The sequence below is a fragment of the Schistocerca cancellata genome, chromosome 1 (assembly GCF_023864275.1).
Source record: "Schistocerca cancellata isolate TAMUIC-IGC-003103 chromosome 1, iqSchCanc2.1, whole genome shotgun sequence".
NCBI lineage: Eukaryota > Metazoa > Arthropoda > Insecta > Orthoptera > Acrididae > Schistocerca > Schistocerca cancellata.
Genome location: NC_064626.1, coordinates 921,108,855 through 921,122,974, shown reverse-complemented (window position 1 = coordinate 921,122,974; position 14,120 = coordinate 921,108,855).

Here is a 14,120-nt window from a genome sequence, read left to right as displayed (position 1 = left end):
TTTTTTTTACGAAACGCTCCCGCAGTCGGGTATTACGGCGCGAATCAGTGAAACGCCCCGCACAGATTTCCGGCGATGCAAACTAACATTGTGCAGTCCGCATGATCATATGATCATGTTGTTGGAGCGAAAGTGCGTGTATGTAGCAATTCGTGCGGGACTAATAGACGTGTTTCCTTTCGCCAGTTCGGACTTTTAGTGGCATTCACTGTATGCTGTATATCTGCCGCTACTTCCACATAACAATTTCATCAATTAGCCTGACAACAGCAACTTTCTTCAGTTGTGAAGTCTTACTCTTTGCCATTCATATCGCTCTGGAAACGATTGTGTCACATCGACCCTCGTCAAATCGGCGTAGTTCCTACGGTCAGAATACCATGCAGCGTGCCAGTAACAACACTGTTCACGTTAAGAGCCAATATCGCACTAGAACTCATTCCGCCACAGACTGTTTCCTAGGATCGTAACGTGCAAGCTAACTTTAGCAGAAGTTCTCTTTTATCTGAGCTTTGATAGCGCTCATGTGTGTACGGTTGAAACAGAACACGAAATTTAGTGTAAATAGTTCGCTGCAGGAAGGCCATGGATTTGAAAATCTCGTCGTTCCCTTGCAAAATTCTTGCGTGATTACAGCAACACAATTTTCATTTTACCCTTCATCGATTGGGTGAGGATTTATTTATTTTTGCTAGAGTTTATCCCGTTTAGTACGGGGTTCACAGTTTCATGATTTGGTAGACATTATTTTATTATTTAACTTCACGGTTGGCTAACTTTCCTGACGCCGCAGTCGTCAAAGTAACCTAAGGGAGGGAACTCGTCTGCGCCATATCTGGGACTCGCGTGATCCTTGCTGTGTGTTGCCTTATTTTAACAGTTTGTGTATCCTTTGATCTGAGACGCATTTTGGGAACCAGCGCAGCCTTTGCTAAACTAGCGTGGGAAACCACTTGAAAACCACACTCAGAGTGGCTAGTGTACCAGCCCACGACCGTTAATCCGCAGTGGGGATTCGACCAGTGTCTGCCTCGCAAAATAGAGCGCCACGCTATACGATCATGTCGGAGAGAATGCTGTTAACATATGAATAATTTTAAAGTAAATGAAACCGGCCGAGTGAGTAGACACGAACTTTGTAGCTGCACATTACATGTGGCGAGACTAATATAAGTAGATTTCCGCGGCGGCGATTAATAACTGCCTCCGTCAGTAAACAAGTGGGCGCGTCCAGGAGAAGCCGCGGTACGCTACGCACTCGGCGGTGATTACGCGCTGTGCGTGATGAATTGGTGCGGCGCCGCTCCGCGGGGAGCTGCCCGTGATGGATAGATTCAATTACCCGTCTCCTCCGTCTGTCAATCCGATGAAGACCTCCGTCATACCCTCCCACCAACGTTTCGTCTCGAGGCGCTCGCCACTGTGCAGCCTCCGCGCGTTAGGACGCCGGAACTAGCAATGGAAAACAGCGGTATCACTTTGTTTCGGAAGCCTCATTATGGCTCCAGACAGGCACGGATCCAGGATTGAGTTCTTGGAGGGGAGAGGGCTTACAGTTTCTTACTTTCTCTGTCCCCTCTCCCAAATACAGTTTGTTGACACTCCCACTTCCGACGAACCCAGGTGTCAAGGATTTAGTAAAAGTAACAGCATATTACAGCAGAACATCGATTAACCGTCACTTCTGGCACCATGGTGTATTCGGAACGCTAAAAGGGTCTGATAATCAGAGGAGAATGAATCATGTCATTAACAGAGTTCAAAACGATGCAAGAAATCAAAATTAAGTTAAAAAACATTCACATTTGGGGGCGGGGGGATGGGGGTTGGGGATAAAAACATAGCTTTTATGTCACTTTGTTGAAGTTCAGACTCGGTGGGGAGCGGGGGGGTGGGGGGGGGGTGGCTTGGAGCGTTCAACACGGGGTGATAGGTATATGGATTTAGAGTATTTTTTTAACAGTCGAAACAAAAAAAGTTATTTAGAGAAATTACCATTGTCCAAGAAGTTATCTGAGCCTTGTAACAAACAGTAATGCTGACATGCTGATTTTTTTTAAGGCTCTTGGTTTCTTACGTCTGACGATTACGGACATCAATTAATGATCACTACTTGCGTTGCTGCAGGTTACAATGGCCAGGCTGTCCTATGCTAGTGTCGTGCCTGTGGTTGTTTCATTCTTTGAGACAAGGGGTTTTTGAAGCCCTATTTTATTAGTTTAGCCCAGTCTCGCCAATGTTGTATAACTGATGGGCTACCAGGTTATGTTACTACACTTTTTTTTCAAATTTTTCAGCAAACTACCTACGAGCATCACCATCAGCAGGAAGGTTTTCGCCTGAAACAGCAGCTTAACAAACGTCGTGACGATTTTTTTTACAGGTGATGCCAATCTCCACGTGCGTCTAATTGATGACAGGAGTAAAATCGATCGATAACACTGGCACTCTGTTCGGCGCGGAGCGCAGACTGATGATAGGACCCATGGTCGGATCATCTGAGGAGTCGGTTAATCGAAGGTCGAGTAATCGAGGTTCTACTATATGCTTTAATATAATAATAATAATAATAATAATAATAATGTTCTTACCTTAACGCTTAGTACATAGCTTTAGCGTAAGTCACAAGAATAATAATTTACAAGATACAAAATGTAAGTGTCTTCTCATCATTCTTAGTGTTTTAGCTATCACTGTGACTGGTCTGCAGACTACATCTGTGCGATCGTGTAAGTGGGAGAAAACCTATTTCAGTCGTTCCCGCCTAAGGTCAGAAAAGACGATGTTGCTGTTACTTTTTATCCACTCAATCAAGAGCCATTCCCTTCCTGTCTTACCTTACTCAACGTGCTGTGGTTTGCCAGTTCTACTTGAGAACTCACAAAAGCTGGTCGGGGCTCAGGGTATTAACGCTACTTTTTTCTCGGGAAGTTAGCTGAGAAATTTGGATATATCTAAAAATATAAATGCTTTTATTGTAACATTCTTTGGGGAGTGGGAGGCGTTATGAAACCCTAGACCTCACCACGACTATGCATGGCCTTTAGATGGAAAGGGAATCGTGCTGGTGGTTTTGTGAAAGCAGTGGGTGGGGAGGGTGTAAAATAAGGGTCAGATATGTAAACATTATTTCGTCTCTAGATACTGTGCTAACGTCTTCTAATACTGATCCTGAGAATGAGACAGCCGTCTATGTGCCAAGTGCAGAGTCGAGAGTTAAAACGGTATTTCCTTAGACGCAACGTGCGACGGAAAAGAAGTTTAACGTCCCGTCAACGACAAAGTCATTAGAGGTAGAAGACATACTCGGCTTGCGAAAACAAATTTGGATGGCTGGAGGCGATTTGATTACCAACTCTCATTCTGGACTAAGAGAAAATATCGAAAACTAGATGCTTTTTCATTTCGGTTCTTTTGAGCACCACGACAAGCTTCGATGGCACGCTTTCCAGTCGTTCAACATCGATTTAGATTCCTGCCTCCGCGTCGTGTTCCACTGCGGAAAATGCTGATACATCAGACATAACGAATGGGGATGTACGAATTTCTACGTCGTATCATTCCACACTTAAAAATTTGTTAGTTTCAAATGCATGTTGTTTTTAGCTGGCGTATTACTTTGATCCACAGTGCAACACGCCATCATAGCTACTTATTGGTGGAGCATTGGCAAAACAATGCTGACTAACGTATCAAATGTCACAGAAGAATGTGGTGTGGACGAGAAATATCAGGATTATGATGTACGACACGCCATCCGACACGGAGTAGTTGCTTAATATTTGCTGCAGCACTCAAAATGAGTGAAATAAAAAGTAACGTTATTGATTATTCTAATTTTTTCCATCATTATTGATGTTAACCTTTCAGAATTGTGTAATAATGATTCAAAGTTATAACATAAAAAAACTACCGGAAAAAACACGTACTTTTGGAAGAAGGGTTATGAGTTTCAGGAATATTTTTCGCTGTCGAGTAATGTGGAATTAACATCAGTACGGCCATGATGTCAGCACATATGTTGTGCATTTTGGAGTAGATGTCGTTCACCTATGATTGTTTTTGCGTGTTCTTCAAGGCAGTAAATCTCAGCCTCACATATGCCTTTGTTCAAAACATTTTGACACCAACTGCTCAATTTTTTTTTTTTTCAGTTTATCGCTACCTCGCACTGTGATATTTGCGTCGCTCGGCCTGTACTTCTACGTGTGGGTTTCACTCTGAAAGAAGTTCCAAAAGTTTTGCTGTTCTCTAAGTCTGATAAACACACACTACTTTTGTTTTACCGATATGTATTTAGCTGAGCATTTTAAAAGCGTGATCCATATTTGATAGTATGTGGCTGACAAGTTTTTACAGCGTCTAAGGCCATCTCGTTGCAAATGTTTACCAAGCACTTGCTGTCAATAAAGACCACAAGAAATTTGCAACGAGGCTTAGTCTCAATATTCTGTTCCTCCAAAAATGACGTTTCGTGTTAGGAATAGAGTCCGTTTTGGACAATGGAAGTGAACAAGATATGACAAGGAGTATGTACAACACTGAAGTATCCTTTGGCAAGATCTCCAAAAGCGACAAGTCGACTTTTAAACTTCAAAATCCACTAGGTAAAATGTTCACAATTAATTTAAGATGAAAATTGATCTACTTCAGTCAAAAATGCATATAAATCAGAGTGAGTGGAATCGTCAAAGGACGACCATTGCGTCAGGAACAAGAATTAAACGTAACTCATCGTACATTAAACTTTTTAAAGGGTTAGTGGAAGATAGTGGTAACCCTCAGTTTAATAAGGATTAGTCTGATAATGTTATCTGTTGTTTTCGAATGCAGCATATCCAGATAACAAGCAGTTCCATATGTACCGGTAGTAAGTGCTGTCTACAATGTCAATATTTGAATTTAACTAGCCGCATAATATACAACAGCGCAAACTATTCTCTTCTGAGATAGCAATTTCTTCCGGCGACTCTTTCACTTAACGACTATCGGTACGGTAACCTGCGGCAGTTGGTGTTAGGGTAACCAAATAATTATCATTTGAGTTGTCACATACACATTAGGTGCAGAAAATTGAAGTAGTGAATTCCATCGATCTGACCTCAACTAACACACAGATGAAAATGGACACACACGGTTCTCTGTAACTGGCACTTTCCTCAGACGGCAGACGCCGACCGGGAAATCATGAGAACGAATCGTCAGCTAGCTGTGAACTATGTCATGTTAGTAAATTACACGACGTAATTATCGCCGTATCGATATCTGAATGAGGTTCGCTAAAGCTCAAAATATTTTGATCTCCCCATTTTTTTCAACACGCCTACGCCGTCTGATGCAGTTATTGACTTACTTCTATCTTTTCCTCGCCATAAAATATTTTCGTTTCCCTACCTTTTCAGACGCACTCCAGAATTAATATCACTGACACATGCATCTCGAATTATAGGTACTGTAACTCAATTTGTCTTCCTATTCTATATTTTTCAGTATTTCAAGGAAATTAGTAGAGACAATCGAGGACTGTAATCTCAAACGGAACTGAATGAAGAACACCTAGCGTATGTCTGCATGTACATTTATACTCTGAAAGCCACATTATGGTGTGTGGCGGAGGGTGCTTCTGGTACCACTGTCACTTTTTATCTTTTTCAATCGCAAATTATACGTGACAAGAACGATTGGTGCTAAAGCTTCGTATGAGTTCCAATATATCTGTTTTCCATTCACGGTAATTCCGCGAGATATACGTAGGAGTAAGCAATGTATTGGATTTTTTTATGAACGTGCCCTCTCGGAATTCTTAACTCATTTCTCGTGACGTCTGCCATAAGAGTTGATTGAGCATCTCTGTGATGCTCTTCTTTCAGTACACTCTACTCTGGTAAGGGTCTCATTTTTACATGCGTTATCCTTAAAAGCCATTGTAGTTGTTTACTGCAACGTCACCGCGTGGTGACGGGAGGCCAAGTGCAATAATATCGTGGTCGGGTAGTACCTGCCTATCGGTGCTCTGTTGGCAAGCGGTTTGCATCATCTCACTAATATGGGCGAATTTTCTTTCCTGCTTCGAGCGTGCGTCGACCACTCCCGCACTGGTCATTGCCAAATGCGCTGTACCTCACGTGCTTCCCACCCTGCATTCGCCAACATTTACTAAGCAGTCTGATGACACTCCAGCCACGTGAAACGACGAAGTGTTTGTTCCTTTCGTCGTGTTGACAAGAGCGTTCTCTCTCCAACAAAGCAGTTATCCCTAAAACAGTTGCTCACGGGCATAGCTTTCTCAAGCTATGGGGCAAACTAAATACACATAACAGCACAAATACAATTTGTAATAAATGTTCCGTTGTGAAACAAAAACGGTACCTATTATGGTAACTCAGAACACGAAGGGCTTTGCACAAAAATCTTTTGGGCATTTTCAGTCATTTAATTAGTTTCTATTTTTAACTCGGCATTAGAATGTAAAAAATGAGCGTCTATTGTTCTCCTTTTAATAAAGTCAATTGTGAACATCGTCAGAAATTCGTAACTGTAAGCTAATTTCTCTACAACAGTATTATCGATGTTTTAAGATCTTACTAATATTTCTCTGCAGCTGCTTGCCGAGATACTATCGAACATGCAAACCTCAAGACGCGATCAAAGTGAGCTGCTAGTTGTCACATCACATTCAGAGTTCCAGTTATGCGCTTTTATTGTATCGAAATATTTCAGTCAGTTGAGTGTATGGATTTAACACAATCTCCTTTTTTATGTGAGACAACGCGCGTTCTGAAAATGCACAACTCAATGTGAATGGGCGACAGACTCTGAACTGGGAGGACACTAACCTACAGAGTGTGTAAGTGCGTGCCGAAGGCAGAGATAGAGACAGAGAAAGGGAAACGGACAGCAGATAAACACTACTGATCTGAGAGATCGTAGAGAGCAGGAAATCTAAATAACCTCACTCTGAAAAAGCGAGAGAAGAGCAAAGCCGTGTTCGCTTTGTTGATGGCTGCTCTTCACAGACCTTCGCCGATAAGCAAGGCTATTTATATATTTTTTTAATGGTCGCTAAGAATAGTTTATACTGTTGCGAGCTACAAACGTTCCTGTGGATCGCTGGTCTTCGTATTTCACCCGTAACACTTTTGTAGCGAGTTACATTCAACCAGTAAAAAGAAAAAAACATGTTTGAAGGTACTTTAATTTGGTAGATTTAAAATGTTTGAATACTGCAATGTTTCTAACCGCATTAATACACGCATATAAAGATGAATCAGCAAATCATCAATATTTCATCGTACAGTCACTTCTCACTTGATGCCATACATAATTCTTATTTTCAGTTACGGTGGTTTCGATTTTAACGTCTTGTCGATGTCACGATTGCTAGAGATGATGCACAGTTTCAGATAAAAAAATACAGAGGAAGTGGTCTAGGCCTTTTCTTCCATTTTTTTTAAAGAACCACCATGATATTCATATGGAATGAGTTAGCTTAGGGAGGGCACGGAAAAACACAATAAGAATGAGATGACGGTAACATAAGTTCAAGTCGAAGTTGCTTTTTTTCCGAAAATAACTTATTAATCGTAAATGTGCAACCGTTCAACATAATATATATTCACATTAAGTAGCACACAAAATGTCTAGTCGCCGACACATTGTGTAAGTTTCTTGTTTTGTTATCATAGTAACTAGTGTTTCTTTGTTTTAGGGATTAGTGCTATATCATCATTATCACGACCAGCAGTTTGATTGTATAAAGCATGCGCCGCAGTAAGGTCGTGAATTTGGGTCTTAATATAATAAAATTCCGTAATGAATCAAGAAGAACGAGCTGGACAAAGAACTCTAGCTCGGATGTGTATTGGTTTTGACCTTTTCTAAGACACCAATCTGATAGTCTCCATAATTAATTTTGGAAATTGCAGATGTGAATGGCTGGACGGTGTTTGAACCCCGCCTCTTGCGGATGTGAACCCAGTGACTTAGCGGCCACTCGCATGGTAACAGCAGAATATGCATGCTTATTTTGGTACTGTTCTCTTTAGTGGGCTACACAATATTTGTAATACCAGCTCCAAACCTTGTCAGGATAGGTAACCAACAATGAGACCCAGTTCTTAATAACATGGGACGAGAGGGAGATATTCACTTACATATCTTTCAGTGCGAAATACTTTAGACTTCGTTGCCCAATGTATGTGGTATCCTTAAAACCGCCCGAATTGTTAAAATTCTCAAGAGTTTCGAGATATATCGTATGTCTCGCATCTTTATTCAAGAAAAATGTACTAATGAGAAAGCGTAATGAACAGTTTCTGCTTACAAGTGGATCTCAGGAGTGGTCTTGTAAGACTACCAATTGACGACACCGTATCATTTGTAAGGAAATAAGTGTGTAACATCATCTGTCACTTGGTATAAAGTTATATATCTACACACAGAAGGAACGTAAATTAGCCCATGTAATTACACTACCTTAGTAAGTTAATCAAATGACAGTCGAATGACTGGTCCTTCGGATCAGATGTCATGAAGTACACTTTTTAACTGTGATTAAATAATACGTCAGTGTCGATAGATTAGTGGCGAGAAGAAAATCGTGGATGTGAAAACAGAAACTTGAAACTGTTCCTGTGTTCACTTAAAAAACGCATTTGCGAAATATGTCCCACTGAAAGTCGTAGCGAGAGTGCGAATCGAGCGGTCCAAGAAAAGGCAAAGTGAAGTAGTTCCGAAAAGTCTCAACTGGTTTAAACCGGTAATGCTGGAGGTGAGTGGCAGTTTTTTAGTAAAACCCTCCCATAAAAGAACACCAGAAAGTCTCTAGAGAGAAGAAAAAGGGATATTTGCTGTTACTGGCGGACACTTTCAATATGGCCATAGTAAATAACAGAAAAAAAGAGGGAATTCCCCGAATGATTGTTCACAAACTGAACGAACCTTGTTAAAAAATGATCAAATGTGTTTGAAATCTTATGGGGCTTAACTGCTAAGGTCATCAGTCCCTAAGCTTACACACTACTTAACTTAAATTATCCTAAGGACAAACACACACACCCATGCCCGAGGGAGGACTCGAACCTCCACCAGGATCAGCCGCACAGTCCATGACTGCAGCGCCCCAGACCGCTCGGCTAATCCCGCGCGGCGAACGAACCTTGAAGAGCATCTAGTGACACTGCATAGCTAAGTCTCCTTCCGAATTGAAAGAACTATAATTCAGACCACAAAAGCCAATGGTCAGTACAGTGTGACTGTTGGTGAGAAAGAATTTCCGTAAAACGAAACAAGGCTGTTCACTTTGTACGTGACGGCTTGGTGCCACAATATAAAACTTTTATCAGTGTTACAGTATATAAGAGCATAAATTCATGCGACCGTTCGTGTCTTCAAAAACCTGCGTGTATCAAGCTTTTCGCATTTGCGTTTGGCTAAAAGATGAGGAAAACGATCGCCAGGAGGCATTCTGTGAACTATTCTCTGAAGACGCTCTCCTGTTCTATCTATTCTTGTAGACACGTTCGTGACAATAATTTCTCTTTATCTACTGTCTGTAAATCCATCTCAAGCATACATCGTTAGACATCCTCCAGCAAGTTAAATTCTTTGACCCGTAAACAACTTCGCTACAATATACACCGACATTACTCACAAGCTTATTCAATCATGTCGTCTGATCACAAAAAACATAAGTGCATTGCAAAAGAAGGGGAAAAAAGCAAGCACAGGGTTATACTTAATGTTGCGTGTGTCGATATTTATATTACAAACAAGAATTAACATACAGCAGCACTAAAATAATTGACTGAGGCGTTGTTTTAGTTTTTAATTTCGATTACAGCGTTTATATTAGGTGATCTGAGTCAGTGCAGGAGGAGTCAACAAGGAAATTATACTATTAAATAGCCTGTCACAAGCGGAGCATAAATGTTTGCACTGTTTTCTATTATACATTTATGGGTTGCGATAGATACGGAAACAGTCGACGATTTCCAAAATCGTTCCATAAAAACATAAAGCAAGCTACCCATTTTCAATACAGTTACTCACAATAAAATTAATGTGGTCTGTATGTTAGAAAATATGTAAGCATTAGTTTAAAAGAAGTTTCACTTTCGTGAAAATCTTTCTGGGTGTGCTGTCACGTTAAATTGTAAAATATTTAAAATGTTAAAATATGCGAATTAGATTGTGCCCTGAGAAAGACCATTGAAACACAGCCGAAGCGTAGGATATTTTAGTATCTTTTGATAGGATCAACACAGCATTATGCTCAAAACTACTATAATTAGACTGACATCGACCATTAATACACACATATTTATGTGCTCCCACTGGTACGGATAAGTGAATGAGGACAGTCTAAAAACCACTGCAGGAAAAAATGCATTAATGAAATTGCTAAAGAGCAGAATGTGGACGGAGAAAAAAGAACGAAAAAACTTTTAAAAATATTTAGGCCGAAAACAGGTAGCTAAATATTAAGAAACAGTTTAATAGAAGAACTCTAATCACTTAAATTTTATACCGAATAGATGCGGTACGTTTCTCGCAGCAGAAAGGATTGTGAGTATGTCAACAATAAATGGTAAATGGATCATGCCCGGCGCGTTGCACCAACTCGACGTGGCATGGACCCAACAAGTCGTTGGAAGTCCCCTGCAGAAATATTGAACAATGCTGCCTCTATAGCCGTTCATAATAGCGAAAGGTTGCCGGTGCAGGATTTTGTGCACGAAATGACTTCTCGATAATGTCCCATAAATGTCAGATGGGTGGCCAAATCACTCGCTCGAACTGTCCAGAATGTTCTTCAAACCAGTTGCGAACAACTGTGGTCCTGTGACATGGCACATTACCATCCATACAATTTCCATCTCTTTTTAGAAACATGAAGTCCATGAATGCCTGAAAAGGTCTCCAAGAAGTCGAACATAACCATTTCCATCTCAATGATTGGTTCAGCTGGAACTGAGGACCCAAACCATTCCAAGTAACCGCAGCCCACATTATTAAGGAGGCACCACCAGCTTACACGGTGCCTTGTTGACAACTTGGGTCCATGGCTTCGTGGGGTCTGCGCCACACTCGAAGCGCAACATCAGCTCTTACCAACTGCAGTCGGGACTCATCTGATCAGGCTACGGTTTTCCAGTCGACAAGGGTCTAACCGATATGGTCACGACCCCAGAAGAGGCACTTCAGGCAATGGATGTCGTGCAGTTAGCAAAGCCACTTGCCGTGGATCGTTGCTGCCATAGCTCGTTAACGCCAAATTTCGTCTGACTGCCTTAATGGATACGTTCGACGTACGTCCCACATTGAATTCTGCAGTTATACTACGCAGTGCTGCTTCTCTGTTAGCACTGACAACTGTCCGCAGCTCGTGGTCGTGCGGTAGCGTTCTCGCTTCCCACGCCCGGGTTCCCGGGTTCGATTCCCGGCGGGGTCAGGGATTTTCTCTGCCTCGTGATGACTGGGTGTTGTGTGCTGTCCTTCGGTTAGTTAGGTTTAAGTAGTTCTCAGTTCTAGGGGACTCATGACCATAGATGTTAAGTCCCATAGTGTTCAGAGCCATTTGAACCATTTGAGCACTGACAACTCTAGACAGACGCCGCTGCTCTAGGTTGTTAAGTGAAGGCCGTTGGACTTTCGTTGTCCTTGGTGAGAGGTAATGCCTGAAATGTGTTATTCTCGGCACACTCTTGACATTGCGGATCGTGGAATAGTGAATTCCCTAACGATTTCCGAAATGGAATGTCCCATGCATGTAGCTTCAAGCACCATTCCGCGTTAATCCCCGTTGTGCAGCTATAATGATTTCGGAATCATTTTAACATGACTCAAATGAGTACAAATGACAGCTCCGCCAATAGAGCGCTCTTTTACAGCTCGCGATGCTACCGCCACCTGCATATATGCATATTGCTGTCCCATGATCATTGTCACCTCAGCGTGTAGCGATCTACGTACGGTAACCGATTATATACTATTTCAACCTTCAGTCTACCATTTTTTTTCTTTTTTCGTTGTTGCGTAGTACAGAAGTACCCGGTGGGTGGGCACGGTGGGGAGGGAGGGGGGGGGGGGCGCGAGTTAGCACGAGAAAACGTCGTAATTTGTCGTATCTCAAGTTTAAAATTATTTGTTGGAACCGTCGGCGAGATATCGTAAGGGCATTGATAACCTTTCTGTTGAGGGGCCATAAAGCAAAAACACGAGACATCCTACAGTGAAAAGTAGTTCTAAAATGGGAGAGAGACTTTTGGCACAGCCTGGTGGGTGCCTGTTGACCCAGCAGCGACGCCACGCTACCACGTGCAGGTCTGTGTGCCCCAGAAGCAGGGCAGGGTCGCCTGCGGTATCGCAGAACAGCTCCGGCGGCCCCCGCCTTTCATCTTCACTGCAACAGCACACCGCCAAAACTTCCATCGTGTGTGTGGGCGGTGGGGGTGGGAGCAGAGGCGGACGACTACGAACTCCTTCCTGGTAACGTATTGCGATGTACCTCCTGAACTATTCCGACCTGTCAATTGCAAACAAGAAGTCACGCTATTGATTTCTGAAGTAGTCTGAACATCATCGATCTTGTATCGTAAAGTAACAAAAGCAGTCAGTACAGATCGCAAATCTGTTTTTGTTTTTATGGTTTAGTAATCGCATTCAGTCGTACATAGGTTATCATCAGTCAGTGAAGTCTCCACTGATGACGCGTGGAGAGGATGTCCTGCAGCACGTTCATATGCACAAATGACCATCCGGCCGTTGTTAACCACGTTGGTCGAAGAATGGAACGCCCTACCGCAACAATTCGTTGCCAACCTTGTGATCAGCATGAGAGCACGTCGCAGAGCGTGCACTGCCCGTGGTGATCACACACCCCACAAAGAACCACGTCCTGCCTTTTGTAATGTCGAGGGAACCACCATGAATCGCAGTGACATCAATGTAATTATTGTCTTCGAACAAAAATGTTATTTCTGTCTGTCCCATTGCGTATTTCATTCAGTTGCTTTCTATGTATGGTCCAGGATTCATCAATCTACGTTGCTTGGTAGTGACACATTATGCCAAAGTTACTTTCCTTCTTAAGTTTTACGCACCAGTATAAATATACACTCCTGGAAATGGAAAAAAGAACACATTGGCACCGGTGTGTCAGACCCACCATACTTGCTCCGGACACTGCGAGAGGGCTGTATAAGCAATGATCACACGCACGGCACAGCGGACACACCGGGAACCGCGGTGTTAGCCGTCGAATGGCGCTAGCTGCGCAGCATTTGTGCACCGCCGCCGTCAGTGTCAGCCAGTTTGCCGTGGCATACGGAGCTCCATCGCAGTCTTTAACACTGGTAGCATGCCGCGACAGCGTGGACGTGAACCGTATGTGCAGTTGACGGACTTTGAGCGAGGGCGTATAGTGGGCATGCGGGAGGCCGGGTGGACGTACCGCCAAATTGCTCAACACGTGGGGCGTGAGGTCTCCACAGTACATCGATGTTGTCGCCAGTGGTCGGCGGAAGGTGCACGTGCCCGTCGACCTGGGACCGGACCGCAGCGACGCACGGATGCACGCCAAGACCGTAGGATCCTACGCAGTGCCGTAGGGGACCGCACCGCCACTTCCCAGCAAATTAGGGGCACTGTTGCTCCTGGAGTATCAGCGAGGACCATTCGCAACCGTCTCCATGAAGCTGGGCTACGGTCCCGCACACCGTTAGGCCGTCTTCCGCTCACGCCCCAACATCGTGCAGCCCGCCTCCAGTGGTGTCGCGACAGGCGTGAATGGAGGGACGAATGGAGACGTGTCGTCTTCAGCGATGAGAGTCGCTTCTGCCTTGGTGCCAATGATGGTCGTATGCGTGTTTGGCGCCGTGCAGGTGAGCGCCACAATCAGGACTGCATACGACCGAGGCACACAGGGCCAACACCCGGCATCATGGTGTGGGGAGCGATCTCCTACACTGGCCGTACACCACTGGTGATCGTCGAGGGGACACTGAATAGTGCACGGTACATCCAAACCGTCATCGAACCCATCGTTCTACCATTCCTAGACCGGCAAGGGAACTTGCTGTTCCAACAGGACAATGCACGTCCGCATGTATCCCGTGCCA